Source organism: Protopterus annectens, chromosome 2.part0, assembly GCF_019279795.1.
Source record: "Protopterus annectens isolate FY-2018-M chromosome 2.part0, PAN1.0, whole genome shotgun sequence".
Classification (NCBI taxonomy): Eukaryota; Metazoa; Chordata; order Ceratodontiformes; family Protopteridae; genus Protopterus; species Protopterus annectens.
Window position 1 is genome coordinate 232,714,362 of NC_056728.1, and position 24,488 is coordinate 232,738,849.

The 24,488-nt window shown below is 40.2% G+C and overlaps 1 protein-coding gene across 1 annotated transcript in view; it reads left to right on the plus strand.

Moving 5' to 3' along the window:
* VPS16 (VPS16 core subunit of CORVET and HOPS complexes) overlaps positions 1 to 24,488 on the plus strand; it is a 1,917,946-nt gene that overhangs the window by 1,051,828 nt on the left and 841,630 nt on the right. The gene's annotated exons all lie outside the window — the stretch shown is intronic.

The window sequence follows — 24,488 nt, forward strand, 5'->3', positions numbered from 1 at the left end:
ATGTCACGAGAAGATATTTTGGAACTTTCTGTAGAATATTTCCTACCAGAAGAAGGGAAGGCCCTGCTTGATTTACTAGAGATGGATACACATATTAAGATAGATAAAAGAAATAAATTACAGAAAGTAAATCAGCCCCAAAATGTTAGAAGATTGGTAAAACAGGGAGGCACAGTGATGCAGCAGATACTGTTGTTGCTTTACAGCAAGAGGTTCCCCATTTCAATTCTTGGCTGAGGTGCCCTCTGTGCAGTCTCTCCATGTCCTCCCTGTTTCTGCGTGGGTTTCCTCTGGATGATCCAGTTCCTTCCCACATTCCAAAGACATGCAGTAGGTGAATTGGACACTCTTAATTGGCCATAAGTGTGTGTGTGCATGCAAGTGTGTGGTATGGAAGAACAAGCAAGGTATGGCTAGCCACCTGGTGGTCTAAACCTTGGCTCTAGATGATTCACTGTTGAAGTGACACCCCAACCCCATGTGCAAAAATGGGAAAAAGAAGTTATGGATGGATGGATTTTTAAAACAGATGAACACAGTAATCAGGACTGTTAAAAAATCTTGTGATGTAACAGAATTAAATAGGATATTTCAGTGGGTAGCTAAACTAATAAAGAATAAAATGTTGCCACAGAAACATAGAGTAATGAAGGAGAGTAGAGAAAACTGTAACGCAGTTAAGACAAGAAGTCACTTTTAGAAGAATACAGAAAAAGGAACAGATCATGAAAATACTTAGATGTGAGTAACAGCAGCACACAGTATCAAAACAGATCAGGATCTATAATATTCTATTGCCAGTAATAAAATTAAAATATCAGCACAAGCAGAAGAACTTGGAAGATAGGCAGTTAAATGTAAAAGTACAAAATAAGCACTTCACTGATGATCCAAAAAGGTTTACTGGGAAACAAAAGGAATAGAAACACCACCAGAAAAAGAAGTTGACACACTTTGGAGAAATATGTATGAAGACCCTGTTGAGTATGACAAAGATGCTGAATGGATAGAATAAGTAAAAGAAACAGTAAGGAGTTCTAATGAAAGGAATATGAAGATGGATAAAGTAATGGCTAGAGAAATTGAGGCAAAATGAAGAAAAGCTCCTACCTGAAAAAAAATCCAGGCCCAGATATAGTACCTAACCTGTAGCTAAAGGTGTTAACATCTTTACACAAAGATTTAGCCCTGAGTAATTGTATGTGCAACCCAAGCAGACACCAACCTGGTTAACAACAGGGAAAAACAATACTCCTCCTTAAGAGTGACCTTGCAAACCATTCTAATAACTATAGAACAGTAACTTGCCTTCCAAAAATATACAAAAATCACATGCTGGAATCGATGCAGAGTTTATAGCCATTTAGAAAAAAAATCAGTTATGGCAATAGAACAAAAGGCTAACAAAAGAACATCATACAGAACAAAGGATTGCTTGTGGCTAAGTAAAGCTATAATAGGGAATTGTTAAAAGGGGAATAATTTAAGTATAACATGGATAGATTGCAAAATAGCATTTGACAACATCTGACATTCATGAATAAAGGAATGCTTAGAGGCATGTAAGATGCACTCTGCATTGATCAATTACATTGCAGTGACCATAAAACCATGACAAACCACTTTGCAGTTAAGCCATGACAAAAGGCAAATTATTATCCCAGGGATAGTGTCTCTATGGTTTGGATATCAGCTGTTCCACATTCAAGGTGCATATTACAGGCATGTCTGCCCATCATGACCTTATAGAGAAAAACACTGTTACCCAGACTAGCTGGTCCAGCAAAGGTTATCAGAATTGTTTTTAAATTAATTCATTATCTCCCTGTTTTCTTTCTGTGGATAGAAAGCAGTGGAGGAAGAACCATTTAAAGCCTGAACAGTGCACTATCAGCTCAGGTTTTACCTGGATTTTCAAGATGAAATAGCTGATTGCCTCCTTTATGCTAGTTCAGCAGTTGCTAATCAAACCCTCTCCATGTAGATTGCTAATGGCATTAATTTTTTTATTTTATTTTATTTACTATTAAGCAGTGAACCAATCATTAGACAATGCTGTCAAAATCTATCCACCTGGACTTCCAAGATGGCTGCACAATGAGTAACAGCTTGTTTCTAGCTCTTCCAGTGTGAAAACAGAAGCTCAGCAAAGAAGGCCAGTCGACTTCTGTTTATGGGTAAATTTCAGTAACTGGCTAGTAAGTACACTGCCTGGATGCCAGGAATAAAAAAAATACAGAAGACCTGGAAAAAAATCAGCTACAAAAAACCGAAAAAAACACTGAATGGGGAGTGTTCGGCAGCTGTTGTGCAAAAAGCAATGCAACCTTCAGACATGACTTCCAATAATTTACAGGTAGATATAAGACAGCTGCATACAGACCCGGTTAAAATAAACAAAACACTGATGGAGTATGTCAACACAAACACAAGGCTGGAAAAAATGGAAGAAGCTTTAAACAGATATTCAGATGAGATGATAAAGCTGCAAAAATCAGAAGATGAAATGAAGAAAAGGCTGGCTGAATATGAGACTGCTCAGGAAGAGATGTTTCAAAAAAATTAATAGAATTAGAGGGCAGAGCATGTAGGGAAAACCTGAGATTTTCAGCTGTACCAGAAAAGCTGGAAGGAACAGACTGCATTAATTGTATGAAATCACAAATAAGCAACTGGACTGGTATTCCATAGCAGGAGTTTTTAGTTAAAAGGACATGTCATGTGTACTCTCCAAACCTGGCTATAAGAAAGCAACCTAGACATTTAGTAGAAAAATGCAGCCCTACCAGCAGGAGTTGATTATGACAAAACTGTGGCAGAAGGACAAAGTACTAAAAGTGGGAGACAAGAGTGTTTGTAAAGAATGATTACTCATTGTACACCAAGAAGCTCAAAATGTTGTGACTCCATGACCTGGAAAGCCGAGTATAATAGTGAAAATATACCAAAGGGTGATACCACAACGTGTAGTATATATTCTTCTCCAAGTAACTCCACCACTTATCATTGTACACCAGACAAGAAGAGTAAATGTATTCCACTGTTCAGGGAATGTTGAGATGCAGGTGTGAAATTCAAATTGCTGTGCCCAGCTGTCTTCAAGGTATTCTTCCCTGGAGGGACAAAATCATTTTTTTGATGAAGTACATACTAAGGAGGAAATACAAAAGTTTGTCCAACAAAAATTAAGCTGTGAAGCAGAGGGAGACTCTACTTTTTTTCTTCTTCTGGTAATAAAGACCACAAAGGGACTGTACCTGTGAAACCTTTTCAAAATGTTCAAAAGAAAATGTTTGAGCAAAGGAAGGGGGCACAAGAGTTGACTAGCAGAATTGAGAGTACATTGGAAATTAAGCAGAGACTTGATTTCAGAGGTAAACAGTAGTAAAACCAGTAACTTAATATAGGATTACAATGCAGTCATTTTATTTGAGAAATGTAACAGAACAAGAAAATCTGGAAATGTTGGACTTCTGCAGAATTTGTTGGACTTGGAGAGTCTAAGGCATATGCCCTACATCCTGTCATTAATGTTCGGAAAAGTGCTTTGGGGAGAGAAAGAGGAGGGAGAAATGTAACTGTAAGTAAAGATTTTCTTTTCCTACACAGTACCAATTTTGTGGCATGTGGTTTTCTTTACATCATATAAAGTAACATTTTTTTCAGTTATTTGCAAGTGTAATAGGGACTGTAAACAGGTGCTGTTTTTTCTTTTCTTTCTCATGTCTTCTGTCTGTCTTCTTGTTCACTTTTAAGAAATTTATGCACTGCAATGTAAAAAAAAAACTTGGTTAAAAAGCATGGTAAAAGAAAAATTAATGTGCTTTTTCTCATTTTTGCTTGGTAAATGACTGGATTAAAGACCTTAGATTGATTTAGTAACGAGCCTTAAGAGGGAAAGTAAATGAAAAAGAACACTGAATATTATGAGGCTTTTTCTAGCAAGTACATGTCGTCTCAGTAACAAATCTGCAGCTGGTCTTTATTATTCCATGGAAACAATCTGATAAAGAGAAACTGGCTACAGTTAGGCGGTGAGTGATTGGCTGGGGAAAAAAATTAAAACGAAGTTGGCTAGGAGATCATCTTTTCTGAAAGCATTCAGAGATTTCCCAAGGTAGATAATGTTCTCTGAAAGCATTCAGGGGCTTTTCCAGCTGGGAGAGCTATAAAGATAAGACAAAACCAATCATCACTTAGTAGAAGCACAGGCTGCGCCATGCGTTTGAGACTTTTCTTTGTATTAGGAGGGTACAACTTCAATTTTTGAATGTGTACATAGTTTTATGCATTAGTATTAAGTTAATAGATTTTAGTGGAGGTATTGGGACATTTATTTTTTTATTTTTTTGAGGGCTTTCAGTAAAACCAAAAGTTTTATAAGATGTGACATAGGCTCAAATGGATATGACATAAACCACTGTATAAAACCTCAACCTGCCAAACAGTGTATGCATGTAACACAAAAGTTGGAACTAGACATTTAACAAAAAAAGGTGTTGTATATAAAAGGTGGGAGTAATAACTTTTTAATACCATGATGCTTTCTTTAATATCTTTAAATGTAAATGACCTCAGATAAATGCAAACAAGAAAGAGTAGTGAACTGTATTTAAAAAAGTAGAGTGCAAATAGCTATGTTACAGGCAACACACACATGAATTTAATAAAGAAAGGTTTCCAGGATGGTTATTCAGCAGAATGTGTAGGACAAAGGTGAAGAGGAGTACATATATTAACTGTAAGAGGAGCTCCAATAGTAATAGCAGAAAATATAAAAGATAATAGCAGATTTGTAGTGCTAAGGTGCTACTGGCAAGGGAGGAGAATTACACTGGCATGTATTTACATTCCACCTAAAACTGCTATAATGGAGCTTAAGAAAATTGTGGGAGAAATCAGTTTCCAGCAAGGAATATTACTTATAGGTGGGGACTAGAATTTGTTTTGCAGCAGTGAAGATGTGTCTGGGGGCCCAGAAGGGAAAATATACAGGGGGTAGATTTTTGAAGACACTTATGAAAATATTTGGCATGGAAGATGTGAATTCAGTAATACAAGTTCAGAGTGGATTTACATATTATTCCCCAAGATATAACAACTGGGCTAGACTAGACAGAATTTACATTTCACATGAACATGTGCATTTAATTGAAGGTCTTGATACTCACCAGTAACTATTTTAGATCATGTGCCAATAATGGCTAAAATAAAAGCACAGGGTAATGAAATAAAAATGAGACATTGGCACTTTCCCACCGATCTGTTGAAAAGAGAGGAATTTAAGGAATGGGTAGTGGAGATTATTCAGGAGCTATTAGCGAGGATAGAAATGTCTTCTGAAAATATACCTAGGGAGAGGGATACAATTAAGGTGGAGTTTAAAAATAGGGTGGAAGTAAAAGAAAGGGAGCTATGGTTAAGAAGTAACACAAATTATTTAGAGAGACTGACAAATATTAAAGTATTGCAGAATAGAGGAATCTAAGAGAACCAGAAGAGGATCAACTGCAGAATGCTAGGCAGAAAATAAGGGATTACATCAATAATATGCACAAGCTTAGAAAGACTGTTGTTAAGCAACTGTTTTTTTTTTATAACAACACTAGAGTACAAAAGCTTTTAGCACAATGACTCGGGCAACAGAAAGTAGAAAGGGCTATCGCCAAACCTAGGGAGCTTATAACAAGGAAAGTAACAAGATATGCTGTAGAGGTATTAGAAATATTTCAGAATTTTTTTGAGAGTCTCTGTAAAGCAGAGAAATATGAACATCAGGAAAAGATACAAATGGAAACGTTTATGGAAGAATTAAGTATGCCAAGGTTAGAAGTAGATGAGGCTCAGTTACTAATGGTTAGTATAAGAGGAGATGAGATAAAAATTGTGATGTATAACTAATCTACAGGAAAGTCCTCAGGAATAGATGGTATTCCTGTGGAAGTTTGGAAGCTTAGAGGAAAAAACTGATGAAGATCTGGAAAGTTTTGTTTAATAGTATCTTAAGAGGAGGAGAAGTACCACCATGCTGGAAGAAAGCAGTGGTAGCTCTAATACTTAGAGGGTAAAGATCCATCAGATCCAACTTCATACAGGCCAGTTTCAATACTACACCATGATAAAGTGGCCATGTCTATAATGGCTAAAAGAATGGTTAATGCCAAAACTAATAGATATGGATCAGTGTGGTTTTGTGGTGGGGAGGCAAACATTTGACAACATTAACAAAACACTGATGATCCAGAGGGAAGCAGAATGTAAGAAAATACCATTGTTGTTGTGTTTTGATGCAGAGAAAGCATTTGACAGAGTAAGCTGGGACTTTATGAGCAGGACAGTGGAAGCATTTGCATTTCCTGAAAAAATTACAAGGTTGATTAGGAGGATATAGGAGGGATTTGATGTGAAAAGTAAAGTGGGTGGGGTTCTGTCTGATAACTTCTGCTTGAGCAGAGGAACCAGGCAGGGGTGTCCTCTTTACTCTTTATTATTTGCATTATATATAGAACCATTGGCAAAGAAAATAAGGGACTCAAGAATTCAAGGATATAATTGGTATAGTAGTCAAGAAAAGCTGGCGTTATTTGCAGATGATATTATTTTATACCTGACAAAACCAGAAAAAGACATTACAGAGGGGGTTGCAATTCATTGGAGAAAACTGGCAAAGGAACCAAGGTATTGTGGGCAAATAACTAGAGAGAGAGAAAGATGATGGAATGGGAAGATGCCAATAATTTATTTGGATTGCAGGTTAGAGATTGCCTTTCCTTATCGGGGATTGATATCAGAGTATAGGAAAGAGAAATAGGAGTTCTAAGCGAAAGACCAGCACTGGTAGAGTTTTTAATAGCGCCTAGAACTGAAGCTGCAATTAAAAAAAAGAATAATTAGTAGAACATATAAAATATTGCATGATAACTATAAGAACCAATCAGAGGAGGTTAGTAGAGATTGGGAACAGAGATTGGCTAAGCAATTCACAAAGAAAGAATTGGGAGGATATGTGTATGTCTCCCAAATATTCTACACAATCTAGACGATTTAGGATTTATTCCTGGAAATGTTTACAGATATTTTTATACCCCAAGTAGACTCCAGAGCATTTTTCCTCAGGCAGACAGCAAATGTTGGATGTGTCAAGGGGAAGAAAGAGGTAATTGAGAACATATTTTTTGAATGTGTGGGGAGTTGATGGACTTTAAGAATTCCCTATGTGACGCACTGTTGGAGATGCTGGGTGGCATGGGCAGGTTGGTCTGATGAGGGAGATGATTTTTCTGAGCTATGATACAGAATCAAAATTGCCTAGACGTGGTAAGGCCTTGCTGTGTCTAATAATGGTTGCTGCCAAAAAAGCAATTACTAGAAAATGGAAATCAAAATCTAAACCAACTGTACTGGAAGTAGTGAATATAGTAACAGAGATGCAACAACTTTAGAAAAGGGTAGGAGCAAACTACATAGGAAAAATGGAAATTGTGGGAACAGTACATACAAAGGAGGAATTAGATTTAAAAAGCAGCAGGACTTAAATGAGCTATGTAATGTTTGAATGAGAAAGATTGAATAGATTGTAAGTGATGTATAATGTTTGCAGCTGGGAGTGTGGCAATATGGTTTGTGATGTAAAATGCTTGCAACTAGGATTGTGACAGTGTGGTTTGTTTTCATTTGTATAAATGTATGATTGTTATATAGTAAGTGATGGTTAAATACAGATGTTTGTTGTTTAAAAAAAAGGCAGGACTTGAATAATTTATGTAATATCCCTTAGGTTATATGATATATCGCAGTATATGTGCAGTATAATGTTTATGTTAATATAGTTTGATTACTTTTATATGAATGTAAATTTGCATATGTCACAAGTGATAATTCAAGAAAGGTGTTTGGGGAGGAAAAGAAAAAAACTGTCCACCTGGGGAAGACTTCCTCAACTGATTACTTCAAAAATATCTCATATATGGTCATTTTTTGCCATTCCCACTTGGTCATTACTTCACAGTTTTACAAAGTTTTATTGGTTTGACCTTAACTACAGCAGCTGGGCTTCTGTCTTTTGAACCCTTGCCTTTTGTCTACCCCTCAGCTCCTGACTTCAAGGAGTTTTTTATACTTCTTAGAATTCTTCCCAGTCATGCACCCAACAAGGAGAACTCCCATTGTCAGGTATAACAGCTCTTTACTCATCATATCAATTGGAATTTATGGGTACTAATTACTCTCCCATAACACCCCATAATTAGATTAGCCCTTCTGTCCAGTAGATGCTGTTGGCATTCCCCGTAAATTTCAAGTGTATTATTTATACATTGTTATACAGTGTGATTTTCTTCATTTTCTTAATTTACTGATTGTGTTTGTACAGTAGTTTGGGGGTAGATACAAAGCTATGAATAGTGTTTTAGTCCAGCATGCCACATTGCAACATTCACTTGCATTCATATCGTTAAGTGTTAAGCTGAAGAGAAGAATAACTGAACTGAAGGTCACAAAAGTATATACCCAGTTGGAAGACCGCATCAACTGATGTGATAAGTCCTGATCTGTTACATTTGACTCCAAAAACGAGAATATGTTTTATAGTGAAATTTTACAGCACCTGTTTTTATTTAGTTATCTCCAACTGACTCCATGTTGATGAGACCAGAAATACTTGCTTTAAAAATTTGCTGAGCATTCAGATGTCCTGCTTGGTCCCCACAGTATGCTAAACATGTTGACTAATACAGCTTAAACATATATGTGAAATTGTAACTGTAGCTGGACTTCATTTTATGTTTTTTTTTTTTTTTTTTTTATTTATGCTATGATCCCCATTTCCCGCCAGGTTTCAGGAGGTTTTGAGTTCTTGCAGTCCTCTGGTGTGCTACTTTCAAGAGAAATGCTTTCCAACTAGTCCCAGACTGAACCCTTCCCTAGGCAGACCTCCCCACTGTGTCTTGGGAAGATTTGCTTATTTTCAAGTGGAACTGGGTATGGTGATGGTTTAAGGGAATTAGACTTTCATCCTTGTACACAGTACGTTACCCTCTCTAGTACAGCAGTAGGATTATGCCACAGTGCCAGCTAGATGCCAGGTAATCAGTGCAGCAGTGGGATTATCCCACACTGCCAGCTGTATGCTGGGTAACCAGTATACTAGTGAGATTGTGCCATGGTACCAGCTGTATGTGGGGTAATCAGTGCAGTAGTGTGACCATGCCACAATGCCATGTGTATGGCAGGTAACCAGCACAGCACTGGGATTGTGCCACAGTGCCAGCTGTATAACAGATAACCAGAGCAGCACTGGGATTGTGCCACAGCGCCACCTGAATGCCAGGTAACCAGTGCAGCTGTGGGATTGTGCCACAATCCCACCCGAATGCCAGGTAACCAGTGCAGCAGTGGTATTGAACCACTATGCCAGTTAACCAGTGCAGCAGTTGGATTATGCCACAGTACCAGCTGTATGTCAGGTAACCAGTGCAGGAGTGAGATTGTGCCATGGTGTCACTTGAATACCAGGCAATGCGATTGTGCCATGGTTCTGCCTGAAAGCCAGGTTACCAGGGTAACAGTGGGATTGTGCCACTGTGCCCAGCTGTATGAAGAGTAACCAGTGCAGCAGTGGGATTGTGCCCTGGTGCCAGGTGTATGGCAGGTAACCAGTGCAGCAGTTGGATTATGCCACAGTGCAGGCTGTATGTCTGGTAACTAGTATAACAGTGGTATTATGCCAAGATGTTGGGAGGGTGGCCTAATGGTTAAGGTGCTTGCCTTACAAACACAAGGTGCAGGGTTTGAGTCTCACAAGGGATAATTGGCTAGGCTTAAAATGGCTCGCAAGGGCAGTTAGCTTAGTACTAATCTATGAACCTATGAACCTATGTCAGGTGTATGCCAGGTGAGCAGTACAGCAGTGGTATTGCCAGATGCATGCCAGGTTAGTTTCTGTATTTACTGAGTACATGCCCATATCCATTTTCCCTCTCCCAAGCTAACAGTCTCTGCTCAAAGTCTGACATGTATATTTGGCAGTGTGAACAGTATTGCTCTCTTGTATTCCCCCTACCCCATCTGTAATTAATAAGTGTTTTTCAATTTTTCAGGAAAACCTATCATAAAAATCTTGGATTTGAACTTTGATTATTGAGAAACATGAGGTTTTCAGTGGGTTTGCACTTTAGGCCACAGCTGCATCTCCCTATCACACTGCCAGCCCAGCTATCAGGAATTTTGTAAATAAGTATATGTCATTTGAGAATATTAATATGATTTATATAGAAGTGTGACAGAAGGAGATGCAGCCAGCCTAGCTATCTGGAATTTTGTAAGTGGTTATGTGTCATTTGTGAATGCCAACATGCTTCATGTAAGATGCTTGTGCTACAACTGTGTTAGAACTGTATGTTATGTACTGAGCTAAAATGTAACCACAACATGCCGTGCTGGCTTAGAACAGAAATATATACAAACTGTTGTAATTGTGTTTTAACAGTGGAAACTAGAACATAGTGTGTTAACTTGCAAAACTTAAAAAGAAAATAGTTGAAATCGTTTACAATTGTGCTATAAAGGTTATCTTTCAGTTTCAGTCAACAGGAGACAGGATGTCTTCACTAGGATGCTATCTATGTTGTTTTGTAAGTATTTTATTGATGTTCATCGTGTTTCACTGTTGCAGTCATTACTCTTGGGTTATCCTGCTGGCAGGCTACCCTCAGTCTGCCAGAATTCCAAAGTCTAGGTCCAGCGTCGGTTGCTGTCGCCTCTTCCCTGACGTCAGTGTGCCAGGGGTATAAAAGATGCAGCCGACGCCATTTTCTTCAGTCTTTCTTGCCGCGCGGTGCCCTAAGCAAAAGCAGTTTGCAAGTGCTGGTCGGCTGACTCCTGAGATTTTCAAATCCGAATTTCAGAACCGAAGTCTTCATTAAAGCTAAGTACCCCATTGGGAAAACTTTTTTCTTGCTCCAGACCAATGTCAGAAAAAGTTAACAATTGTATTTCTTGTGGGAAGCAAATACCTCATAAGGATTTTCACTCTTACTGTATTCCTTGCCTAGGCCCTGATCGCAATGTTGCTAGCTGTCGGTTTTGTGCTAGATTTAACCAACGCACTATCAAGCATTGGTTCGATTTTGCATTTCATTACTTTGGCCGAAGATTTAATTATATAATGCCGTTAGACCAGCCGACAACCGGAGTTTACAAAAAAACGCAAGGACAAGGATAGGCATCCGAGGTCCAAAACCGATGACGAAGCCTCTACTAGGCCAGTCGCCGGTTCTCAGTGAGGTGCTTTCGCAGCCCCTGGCGCCCGCTACCTCAGAGCCACAGGCCGCTACTGACTCCCACGTGGAACCGACTGGGCCTCTGGATACTCAAGGTATTAGACACTCGGAAATCATACCCTCAGATGGGTCCGGAGCCGCTGAGCAGGCATCGGCTTCTGAGGGTGTCTTCAGACCTACACAACTATATATTAAGCCATCTTCAGCGTCAAAGACAAAGAAACAAGTACAGCATTCTCCTACTCAGACTTTCATGCCTAAAAAACAGATGCTCAAAATGGCCGAAGACCTAATTACTTTGATCAGGGGCTCTCATCCCCTTCCTGATAAGAGGCTTAGGCAAGAGACAGAGTATGATTCTTCTGATCAGGTATCTATTTCCTCTGATTCCTCTTCTGATCAGGATTACTCCATGCCTCCCTATGAGGATTCTGATGCTGAAGAATCTATTCCTTCAGCCTCTCCTCCTGAGGATTATTCTTTTGGGGAAACCCTGCATACTAAAAGAGAGCTTTTCCACTGGGAGAGCCAAGATTATTCTGAATCTAAGAAAAGGCTGAGAGACTTTCTGCTTCTTCCTCAGCACAGACCCCTTGCTATTCCACCTGTTCTAGACATTGTAGATGATGTATTTTCAGAGTCCGGCCTGTCCCCTGACTCTTTACCCCCTGTACCTGCTAAGCCAGACAGATACTACAGGGTCCCAGATTCTCATAAATTCCTATATAAAAACCCCGCTGCTGACCCAGAATCTATATCTCAGGGTCCCAAGGGGGTTAAAGCTTCCACTGCAAAAAAACCCTGTTCCCTCTGATAGGGATTCTAGGGCTCTAGACAGATGGGGGAAAAAAGTCTACACTTCTGCTACCCTGGCTGTAAGGGCTTTAAATTGTCAGTTTCATATGCTTAAATATCAGCCATATTTAATGTCACTGCTTAAACAGAAAATGTTGACAAATACTGAATATTCAGAGAACAAGGAATTGCAGGATTTATTGCATGCAACTGAACAAGTGGGAAAGCATACTTTGCAATGTGGTTATGATTCACTGGAGGCCTCTTGCAGGGCTGCTGTTACAGGTTCTGTTATTAGAAGGCATGCTTTGTTAAAGGAACAGAATCTGCCTGATCATGTTAAAGCAAAATTATTAGATGCACCATTACAGCATGATACTTTGTTTGGTACTAAAGCAGAAGAGGTGTTGAAAAAAATGGAGGATAAAGCAAAATCCATGCAGACAGTCAAGGATTTCTTACAGGTACAGCCACCCAGGTTTAGCAGGAACTGGCCTTCTAAAAATTGGTCCTTTCCAGTGTCAGGCAGATATAGGCGTCCCAGAGGCAGATCTCAGCCCCAAGGCTCATACAGGCCTAAATAATGGGGTGCTCCTACCTCCAAAAGCGGAGAAGACGAATCACAACCCTACAGGAAACAGTCCCAATGACTTTCTTCTACCAGTTCCAAGCAGTTTTCTTTTGACAGCCCCCTTAGGGGGAAAACTAGCACTTTTTTCATCAAATTGGCAAATGGTTACCCAAGACAAATGGGTCCTGAACTTAGTGTCCCAAGGCTACAGGTTCCATTTTCACACACTACCAAGGCCAAAGGGCATGCCAGACCTGTCACACAATTAATGGGCAGAGGCAGAAAAGCAAATTGACATGAGGGCCATTCAGCAAGTACCACAACAAGAGCAGGGGCAAGGATTTTACTCCAGACTTTTCCTAGTACCCAGGAAGGACAAAACCTGGAGACCAATACTGGACCTGTCTATCCTAAGTACGTTTCTGGAAGTTCCAAAATTCAAGATGTTGACTCTACAGCAGCTACTGCCCATGCTGGGCAAGAGGGCTTGGCTCGTAACTTTGAACCTAAAAGAGGCATACCTGCATGTCCCAGTCAGACAGTCTTGCAGAAAATACCTCAGATTCATAGCTGGCTCAATGCATTACCAATTCTCTGCACTGCCCTTTGGCTTATCTACTGCACCCAGGGTCTTCACAAAATGCCTGGCACCAGTAATTTCGTTTTGCAGACAAAAAGGAATTCAAATATACCCCTACTTGGACGACTGCCTAATTCAAGCAGAGAACAAAGACACTCTTCTAAAGCATTTGGCGTTTGTAAAAAGATTACTAATTGGCCTAGGGTACACAGTAAATGAAAATAAATCAAAACTAGTGCCCTCTCAAGAGATAATATTCCTGGGTGCAAGCTTAAATACAACTGCCCTGATGGCTTATCTCACGCCAGACAAGCAAAAGCAACTGGCTACTTACTTCAAGAAACTGGCAACAAAAACCCACTTATCTGCAAGGAAAATCCTGCAGGCCTTGGGTTTCATGGCATCCTGCATTCGACTAATTCCATATGCCAGACTGCATATGAGGAAACTACAATGGTATCTGAAAAGTGTTTGGACTCAGCATTGCCACAGCCTGGAGACAGTAATTGCACTCATTCCCTGCCTGCAACAGGAGTTTCGATGGTGGGCAGAAGCCTGTCACCACAACAAGGGTCTGCCATTCAGTTTACCCACAGCCAGACAGACACTGACAACGGATGCATCAGATTATGCCTGGGGGGCCCATATCGCAGGAAAATGTATTCAGGGCACATGGCCTGCAAACCAGATGCATCTTCACATCAATCAAAAAGAGATGCTAGCTGTTCAAAATGCCCTGACAGCTTTCAAGGACCTGCTTCATCCAGGACAGTTACTGATAAAGACAGACAACACTACGGTCATGTGGTACATAAACAAGCAGGGAGGTACACATTCCTACCCCCTCTGCAGACAAGCAATGACCTTATGGGACACAGCATTGTCTTTTCAAGTTCACCTGCAAGCACAATTCCTGCCAGGAAAAACAAATATGGCAGATGAACTAAGCAGAAACCTCATGGATCCCCACGAATGGAAACTGGATCCACAAGTCTTCAGCATGATAATAAGGAAATGGGGTTGCCCAGACATAGATCTATTTGCCTCCCCTCACAACTGTCAATTGCAGAGATTTTGCACAACGATTTATCACAAACAAGCGTGGAAAGTGGACGCCCTATCATTCAGCTGGAAAAATCTAACAGCATATGCTTTTCCACCACTGCCTGTCCTTCCCAGAGTACTCCTAAAGGTCAGACAAGAGAAGCCAAAAATTATACTGATTGCACCAGACTGGCCACGCCAGCACTGGTACCCAATCCTAAAGAGCTTGTCTCAAGGTCCAGCATGGATATTGCCTCAAACTTCTCACTTGCTGACCCAACAAAACAATCAGATCCTGCACAGCCAACTCAGAACCTTAAACCTGGCAGCATGGCGGATAATGTAGCCATTCAGAACACTCCTCTTTCAAAAGCTGTTATGGATGTTGTCTTGGAGGCCAGGAGGTACAGTACTAGAAAATCTTATGCAGAAAAATGGAAGAGATTCTGTGCTTGGAACCAGGAACAAGGCATTGACATGTCTGTACCAAATATACCTCAGATTTTACAATACCTAACTGAGATGCTGAACAAAGCCCTTTCTTTCTCATCAATTAAGATTCATGCCTCTGCCATTTCAACCCATTGCAATATGGAACCACCTATCTTTTCTCATCCTTTAATAAGGCAGTACCTCAGAGGGGCCAAAAACATTAAGCCTCCAAGGAGAGCACCAATTCCGGCCTGGAACCTCAATTATGTTTTGGAAAAACTCCCACTGCCTCCTTTCGAGCCAGCATCAACAGCAGATATAAAATTCTTATCCTGGAAAACAGCTCTGCTCCTAGCAATAACCTCTGCAAGGCGAGTCTCAGAGTTACAAGCACTCATGGCTGTGGAACCTTTCATCATTTTTCATCCAGACAGGGTTTCTCAGAGGACAAACCCTACATTTATGCCTAAGGTGGTGTCCAGTGTGGCCCTCAACCAAACCATTCAAGATTAATTGGTACAAACCAGGAACAGTCCACAAATAAAAAGTAAAACTCCACTCCAGCTCCTAGAAATATGCAGCGTCTTCACAGTATACCAATGCAGGCAGTACTCAAAACATAAAAATCCTTTATTCACACTTAAAGCAGTTAAGCGCTTTCATCACCAAGTGACTTCATCAGAACAATTACAATAGTACAATGCACATCCCTATATACTCAATAAATGTCACATGGTCCTAATTACACACATTTAACCTCCTAAATTGAATAATTAAAAATTGCTCCTTAATAGTACTGACTGCAACACACTGCTAAGAACATCCTTAGCCATCAATACATATACTTAATATATACACATTAATATTTCTAAAATGTACTAAACATTTAACCTATTCTATACTTAAACATTAAAATACATATACATATAATGTATAAGTGTAAAATGCACCTAATTTGTAATACATTTATACAATTCATATCCTAAATTTTAAAAAAACTTTTTCTCTACCCATATATCTAACCCCTTCTTTACCACCAACTTTTGTACCTTGCTGCATTAAATGTTTAGTACATTTTAGAAATATTAATGTGTATATATTAAGTATATGTATTGATGGCTAAGGATGTTCTTAGCAGTGTGTTGCAGTCAGCACTATTAAGGAGCAATTTTTAATTATTCAATTTAGGAGGTTAAATGTGTGTAATTAGGACCATGTGACATTTATTGAGTATATAGGGATGTGCATTGTACTATTGTAATTGTTCTGATGAAGTCACTTGGTGATGAAAGCGCTTAACTGCTTTAAGTGTGAATAAAGGATTTTTATGTTGTGAGTACTGCCTGCATTGGTATACTGTGAAGACGCTGCATATTTCTAGGAGCTGGAGTGGAGTTTAACCAAACCATTCACTCGCCTACCTTTTTCCCAAATCCACAGAACAAGGGTGATAAAATTCTGCATTCTTTGGGCATACACAGGCAGTTATGCTTCTACTTGGACAGAACTAAAGCTTTCCGAAAGACTGAGCAACTTTTAGTGTCATATGCTGCAGGATCACAAGGAAAGGCTATCTCAAAACAGACTATCTCTAAATGGATAGGCAATTGCATCCGTTTCTGCTATTTTCAACATGGCAAATCAGTGCCTAAGGGCATTAGGCCTCATTCCACCTGAGCAGCAGCCACTTCAGCAGCCTTCCTCAGAGGAGTACCAACCAAAGATATCTTAGAGGCTGCAACTTGGAGTTCAGTGTACAACTTTACAAAGCACTACCACTTGCCTCTCTACTCTAAGTCCAGAGCAGGCTTTGCCACTGCAGTTCTGCAGGGCCTCATAGCCTCTCCTAATCCTATTTGGCCCAGCCACCTATCCTCAGCTTTGGGATTCTACTCAAGAGTAATGACTGCAACAGTGAAACACGATGAACATAGTAAAGTTGTGTACCTACCATAAATGTAGATGTTCGAGTGTATTATTTATTTATTTTATTTTTTATTTCAGTTTGATTACCGGGGAAGTCCACTGGGCCAAGAAGTGCCCATTTTCAGTGGAGGCCCGGGGAGAAAAGCTCCACAAGCAATACAATGAAACATGGTTACATAAAGTTAATGGTAAAATACAAGAGTAAAGATTCATGCAGTCCATTCATTCATGAAAAGCTCCACAAGCAATACAATGAAACATGGTTACATAAAGTTAATGGTATAATACAAGAGTAAGATTCATGCAGTCAGGAAATACATTTACATAAAATGTGCATAATGAGCAAGCATAATAAAGCAATACAGTGCAGAGTAAAATAACAAAAATACATAGATGTGCAAAAGATTTTTTTTTTTTTTTTTTTTTTTTCCTACAGACTGAAAAAAAGTTGGAGTCAGGAGAAAATTAGAAAAGTCAGGAAAATCTTGGAGGTAGAGAGGGCCAGGAAATGGAGAGCTCAGGGAAAGAGATCCCTGGAAATTATATCTGGTGAGAGCAGGAACATTTCCATTTGGATGACAGGTATTTGAGAAGTAGGGTCTTGAAGGATTCGGAGTTAGATATAGTCCTAAGAGAAGGAGGGAGAGAGTTCCATTTTTTACCTAGAGAGAAGGAGAGTAGAAGTTGGCCGGCAGGACGTTTACGTTTGTGGATGGAGATAAGGTTTTGGTGTTCAGATCTCAGAGATCTGTTTGGAGTGTATGGTGGAAGGATGTTTATTAAGGCAGGGCATGAGTCTGGGTAGAATATTAGTTTGTGAGCGGTGGTTAGTTGGAGATAGTCCAAGTGGTTGGGAAGTTCAAGCCAATTTAGAGATTTAAGGGTAAGGCAGTGGTGAGTTGAGGTTTTGGATTTGGTTAATTTAGAGATCTTATTATAGCAAGTTTCAAGTTTTGAGATGTTGGAAATAGACAGATTGGTTAAAGAGGGGCTCCATAAAGAAGAGAGGGTAGAAGGTATGTAATTGCCAGGGTGTGCCTAGAGGAGTTGGAAAGAAATTGGTTGTTTCTGTAGAGCATACCTAACTTTTGGTGGGTTTTCTTTATGTTTTGTTGAATGTGGAGATCGAATTTTAGGTGTTCGTCTATGGTAATGCCGAGTAGTTTAGCGGAAGGCACTACTTCTATAGCAGTGTTGGTTTGGCTGAGGACTTTGAAGGAATCTTTGTCAAAGGATGAGGAAGCTCTGGAAGGGGTAAAAATTAGAATTTTGGATTTATTAGAGTTGAGGGAGAGGTGGTTTTGGTGCATCCAGTTCTCTGTGGTGGAAAAGGCTATTTGTGTTTTAGTCTGGAGTTCAGAAAAGTTAGAGGCAGCACAAACTAAGGTGGAGTCATCAGCGTATTGGATGACTGTGGTGTCAGGTATGACGGAGTGTAGATTATTTATAAAGATGTTGAAGAGCATAGGTCCGAGGATGGACCCCTAGGGAACACCGGTAGGTGTGGGCAAGAAGGAAGAGGTAGAGTTCATCCATATGACAGCTTGAGATCTTTCAGATAGGTAACTGGAGAACCAGGAAAGAGTATGTGGGGAGAGATTAAGGTTGGCGAGATGAAAGAGTAGGTGCGTATGGGAGATGGTGTCAAAGGCTTTGGAAAGATCTAGTAGTACTGTGGATACAAGGAGTCCAGAGTCTCGGGCTCGGTTGACTGTTTCAAGGAAGGATAGTAAGGCAGTAATGGTGCTATGGTCGGAAGCCATGTTGGGTGGAAGTAAGTAGGTGATTCTGTGTTAGCAAAGGTAAAAGCTGGTGGTGGACACATTTTTCTAGAATTTTAGATATTGGAGAGAGTAGGGCGATGGGGCAGAAATTAGAGATAGTGGTGTTTTTACCTCCTTTGTGGAGAGGTAGGATGTAGGCTGAACGCCAGAGTTTAGGTACGTATGACTCATTTAAGGATCTGTTTATCAGGATACTAATAGGGAGAGCAATACCTTCAGCTGCGCATTTGAGGAAGGAGGAGGGTATGTTGTCAGGGGCATTGGAGCATGGTTTAAGATTAGATAAGAGCCTTTTTATGAAGCTGGTTGAAACTGGTTTGAACTGGAAATTCAAGAGACATTTATTAAGGTTATTGGGTGTTGAGGAGAGGATGTTAGGTGGATTATTGTTTGGGAATGTTTTGGTTAGATTATCTATGGATTCTGTGAAGAAGGTGTTGAAGTGAGAACTCAATTCCTTGTCAGTTAAACTAGGGTCTGGGCAGGGATTATTCTTGGACCCTGGGTGTAGAAGGGAGTTAACTGATTTCCAAAATTGTTTTGGGTTCTTATTTTTGTTAGACTGCAGTTTACTATAGTAGTTTTTTTTGTCTAAAGTGATTAGTTTTTTTACTTGGTTGCGAAGTTGGGTGTATTGGAGGAAGGAAGAAGGCAGTTTGTTTTTCTGATAATGCTTCCAGGCTTTGTCTCTGTGATGCATGATTTGTTTAGTATCTTTTGTCAGCCAAGGAGCAGAGTTAGTTTTGATTCGTTTGTTTCTTAGAGGGGCTAGGCAATTGTGTCTAGGAAAATAGAGTTGAAATGTTCTACAGCATTGTCTAGGGGGAGAGGATTAAGGATTTGCCAGTTGATTAGTTTGAAGGGTATTTGTGAAAATTGTAGGGTTAAAGTTGCTAAGATTTCGAGTTTGAATGTACTGGTGATGAAATTGGGTGGAATTAGCTGACCGATGAATGAAGGCAGGGAGATGGTCACTGAAAGTATCTGGGATGGTGCCTGAGAGAATTATTTTGTTGGGATGAGAAACTAGAATCCAGTCCAAGATGGATCCAGGAGGGTGGATTTTGTTAGGACGAGTTGTTGAATGGATTACTTGGGTGAAGTTGTATAGGTTAATGGATAGAGAAGGGGAAGGTGAGTTGATTTTATTCCAGTCTATATTAACGTCGCCAAGAATGTAAGTTTCATATTTTATTTCAGTTGAGGCCCAGTGAAGAATATTTTCAAGGGTAGAGATGTTGTCACCTGGGGAGATATATAAGGAGATAAAGCAGATATTCTTACGTTTATTCAATCTGAGGAGACCTGCAGTTAGTTCAGTATTTTTGAAATGTGGGGTTGGGATTTGCAGAGGGATTAGAGAGAGATGGTTAGAGTAGATTAGAGCAGAGCCTCCACCTTTTTTATTTAAACGATAATTTCTGAGGATGTGGAAGCCTGGAGGTAAGATTTCAGGGTCAGTAATATAAGGTTTTAGCCAGGTTTCAGAGTTGGCTAAGATGTCTGGTTGATTGGGTTTTATTGTTGAGGCTCTGAGCGTTGATGGTGAAGAACGTAAGTGTATTAAGAGAGAAAGTAGAGGAGGTAGAGGAAAGGGGGAAAGGGGTGTTAGTAGAAGGGGAGGAAGGGGGAGGAGGGAAGGGGTTGTTTGTATGGAGGCAGGGGCCTGGGTTAGGGTGGATATCTCCAGATAAGGCTATGGCATTACTGGCACCAGCTTTTGGCCTTTTGGGTTGGTACAATAGGGCGTTGTTTGGGATTGGCTGTGGTTTAGGTTTAAAAATGTCTGTGGAGGTGGAAAAGACTTTGGGCTGGAAAAGGTATAGAAGTTTAGGTGGAATAAGGAAGGAGGATATGTAGTGGAAATGATTGAGTAGTGGAGGGTGAAGGTGAGTGTATGGGATGGTGTAAGCAGAAGGGCGGGATGGGGGAGATTTGGAAGAGAAGGAAGTAGCATGATAAAGAGGAATTAGTAAGATGAGAAGGGAGCAGGGGAGTCGGGTAATGGTGAGAATTTGGGAGGGCATGTTTACAAAGGATGGGTTGAAGGGTAAGAGTGGAAAGGAAGTGAAGGGTAGAAGAGGAGAGGAGGTGAAGAGGAAGAAGGGGTGTTATAATTTAGCAAATGGGAGAGGAGGAGTTTAGACAAGAGAGGGTGTAGCTGAGAGGAGAGGGGGGAGTAAGAGTAGTGAGGGAGGGGTAAGAGAAGAAGGATTGAGGGAGGAGTAAGGGTAGTGTGGGAGGAGTAAGAGAAGGAGGGGAAAATAAAAAGGAGGACTGAGAATGGCTAATTGATAAAGGAGGGAGGGGTAAAGGAAGAGGATAGTAATTGGGTGATTGAGGTATGAAGGAGGAGTCTGAAAGGTATATATGTAGAGGTGCTGGGGGTGGGTGGGAAATGGGGGCAGGGTAGGGGAGCGGAGTGAGCCAGAGGGCTAACGGAGCGGGTAGAGCCAAAGGAGAAGAATGTGAAGAAGACAATGAGTAGAGAGTGGTAGTCAAAGGTAAGCTTGCAGTGAATTGTGAGAGGAAGGAAGACTGAGGGAGAAAGGAGTGGAGGGTGGATATATGGATGAAGGCCAGTAGGAGAAGGTAAGAGGTTTTATAAAGGGTAGAGAAGGGGTGTTTAAGGAGGAGAGAGGACAGATAGGTGAACCTGGGATAGGAGCACCACCTAGTGGCAAGTCAGTCTCAGGTGGTAAGGACCCAGAAAGAGAGATATCAGGTAGAAGGAAAGGAGGGAGATATCATGGACCAGGATAGAGGGAGTAATTATAAAAAGGTAGAAAAGGATTAGTTAATCAGTGTGAGAGAGAGAGGTTGTGGCTGCTGGCTAGCCTAGCAGGTAAGCGTACTGCAACCTGGTGTAAAATGTCTATTATTACTACAAGGTGTTAAGCAGTACACATACTTTACTTAAAGTCTTTGTTAGGAGTTGTACTCAGGGAGCAGTATGAGCTCTTAGTTTGTTTTGCAAGTGTCCTTTTTGTGGGTTCTTGGCAAGAGCCTCCGGGAGGGCACTGTTGGTGGGTTAGAGCAGGATAGGCAGGAGCCTAAGCTAGAAGAAGCAATGGAGAGAGAAAAAATATGAAGAAACAGGCTGAGTATGAGCTAAGTGTTCGCAGGCAGATTGTTATTAGCTTACACATATACATTTCAGAAATTAAAGTATGTAGTAGCAGAGCTAGAGAGAACTAACATTCTTACAAATAGTTTAGGTACAGACAGGTAAACTAAGAATAAAACAGTTTCTTGGGTATAAGGTTACTTTAAGTAAGCAAAAATAATATGTTAGACAGACTGACTGTAAGCAACTAGTATCTGAGTGCAGATAGGTAATAAATGTGAGTTAGACTGTCCCTCTTAGGCAGAGTAATTTAGTTTAGTCTAGCAGAAATTAATTACAGACAAAAATAAAATGCACAGTAGGAACAAGTTGCAATGGCTGAACTTTGGTTAGTGACTAAGGCAACCCTAAAAAACAGTTAATTTGGAATCCTCAAGCAAGCGAGGACACCATACACAAAAACTGTCGATTGAGGGCACTAGCAAAACTTACATACATGCCGATTAATGACAAAGTAGAGTCCCAAACAGCTATTGCAAACCACGTGCTAAAACGCTAGAAAAGTTGTGCGTTTACTGAAACAGAAGGAAGTGATAGCAAAGTACCACTTACTAAGCAACTAGCACAACTTAATATAATTTAGCGTACATTTTCAAAATTGCATCAGTAGAAGCTACTTGTACATATTCATTAATCCACTAAAAAACAAACCTTATCGGGAAACACAAGTTCCGACTGCACAGCGCTTTAATGATTAAGCGTTTGCAGCAGAAATATAAACACAAGTTCCGAATGCACAGCGCTTTAATGATTAAGCGTTTGCAGCAGAAAATATACTTAGTTATGATTTAAAACAGCGGAACTATCCCAGTAATGCTACTATGTAGCAAACTATGGTAACTAATGCAGATTCAAAGAATCTACTAGGAGCAGACCCTGTTTAGTAGACACTTTCCGCATGTAAAGCACCTTATTAATTAAGCGTTTGCAGCGGGAAAAAATACATATAGTTTATATTTAGAAAAGCCAGCAAAGTGAAAAAAAAAGCACATTAAAACAAGTCCAGCGGTACAGTTAGCAGTGGAGTCCGTTAAACAAACTTACATTCAGGCGTGGACACAGGAGCCAGGGATGCACAGCAGCCGGGAGCCAGGATAGAGAATCTAAGATGGCGTCTGCATGGAAGTGGGGATTATATAGAGTAGGAGTGGAAAAAGGCGGAAAGGGAGGAGTAAGTGGGCAGGGGAGGAAAGGGAAAGTACGGTGGGAGCAGAATACACACCGGAAGTCTTAAGGGAAAAACTGGCAGGTCAGGATGTAAGACAGAGAGGAATTACAGAGGGTAGAGAGAAAGGGGAGATTACAGTACTAGTGACAGGGTCACACCAGGAATAGTCAGTAAGAAAAGGAAGTAGTTTAAGGGAGACAAGATATGAAGAAAAATAAGATTAGAGGGACAGGAGCCAAAGGAGAAGAATGTGAAGAAGACAATGAGTAGAGAGTGGTAGTCAAAGGTAAGCTTGCAGTGAATTGTGAGAGGAAGGAAGACTGAGGGAGAAAGGAGTGGAGGGTGGATATATGGATGAAGGCCAGTAGGAGAAGGTAAGAGGTTTTATAAAGGGTAGAGAAGGGGTGTTTAAGGAGGAGAGAGGACAGATAGGTGAACCTGGGATAGGAGCACCACCTAGTGGCAAGTCAGTCTCAGGTGGTAAGGACCCAGAAAGAGAGATATCAGGTAGAAGGAAAGGAGAGAGATATCATGGACCAGGATAGAGGGAGTAATTATAAAAAGGTAGAAAAGGATTAGTTAATCAGTGTGAGAGAGAGGGGTTGTGGCTGCTGGCTAGCCTAGCAGGTAAGCGTACTGCGACCTGGTGTAAAATGTCTATTATTACTACAAGGTGTTAAGCCGTACACATACTTTACTTAAAGTCTTTGTTAGGAGTTGTACTCAGGGAGCATTATGAGCTCTTTGTTTTGCAAGTGTCCTTTTTGTGGGTTCTTGGCAAGAGCTTCCAGGAGGGCACTGTTGGTGGGTTAGAGCAGGATAGGCAGGAGCCTAAGCTAGAAGAAGCAATGGAGAGAGAAAAAATATGAAGAAACAGGCTGAGTATGAGCCAAGTGTTCGCAGGCAGATTGTTATTAGCTTACACATATACATTTCAGAAATTAAAGTATGTAGTAGCAGAGCTAGAGAGAACTAACATTCTTACAAATAGTTTAGGTACAGACAGGTAAACTAAGAATAAAACAGTTTCTTGGGTATAAGGTTACTTTAAGTAAGCAAAAATAATGTTGCAGTCCAGGTTACCCACCCACCATCCCCCTTATTATTGCTGGAACTTATCTTTCCTTCTCTGATCTATACAACCTATGTGGCGTATTTGCTTATAGATGAAGGTAAAGTTTATTTTGATGCATGTATGTGTTACTTACATATATTTAGCATACCCTTTAGGGGGCACCTGACATCTGGGGCAAGAAAAACTGAAGAAAATGGTGTTGGCTGCATCTTTTATACCCCTGACGACCTGACATCAGGGAAGGGCAACAGCATCCGATGCAGGACCCAAGATTTCGGAATTCAGGCCGACTGAGGGCGACCTGCTAGCAGGATAACCCAAATGTAATGACTGCAACAGTCAATACACTCGAACATCTACATTTATGGTAAGTGTACACAACTGTACTTTTCTGCTCTTAAAAAGGAATTTCATTTTTAAATAGACATAAATCCCTGTCCATGTTGATAATACTTGTAACTTCAAGTATATTTTGAAGAGACCACTGTTGACATAAACAAATGCTTTTCCACTGTGCCATCTGTGCAGAATATGCACTTCCTTATGAATTGATGACATTTCTGAGAGGTCTGCTTTCCATTGTTTTGGAGATTTTCAAGTTTTCTGATAAAGAAAAACAGAATTACTAGTAATGATTTATTAAACATGAGATTGGGAAGACAAGCAACGTTTTATGGTATGATGCAGTATTTATCTTGAATTTTCTC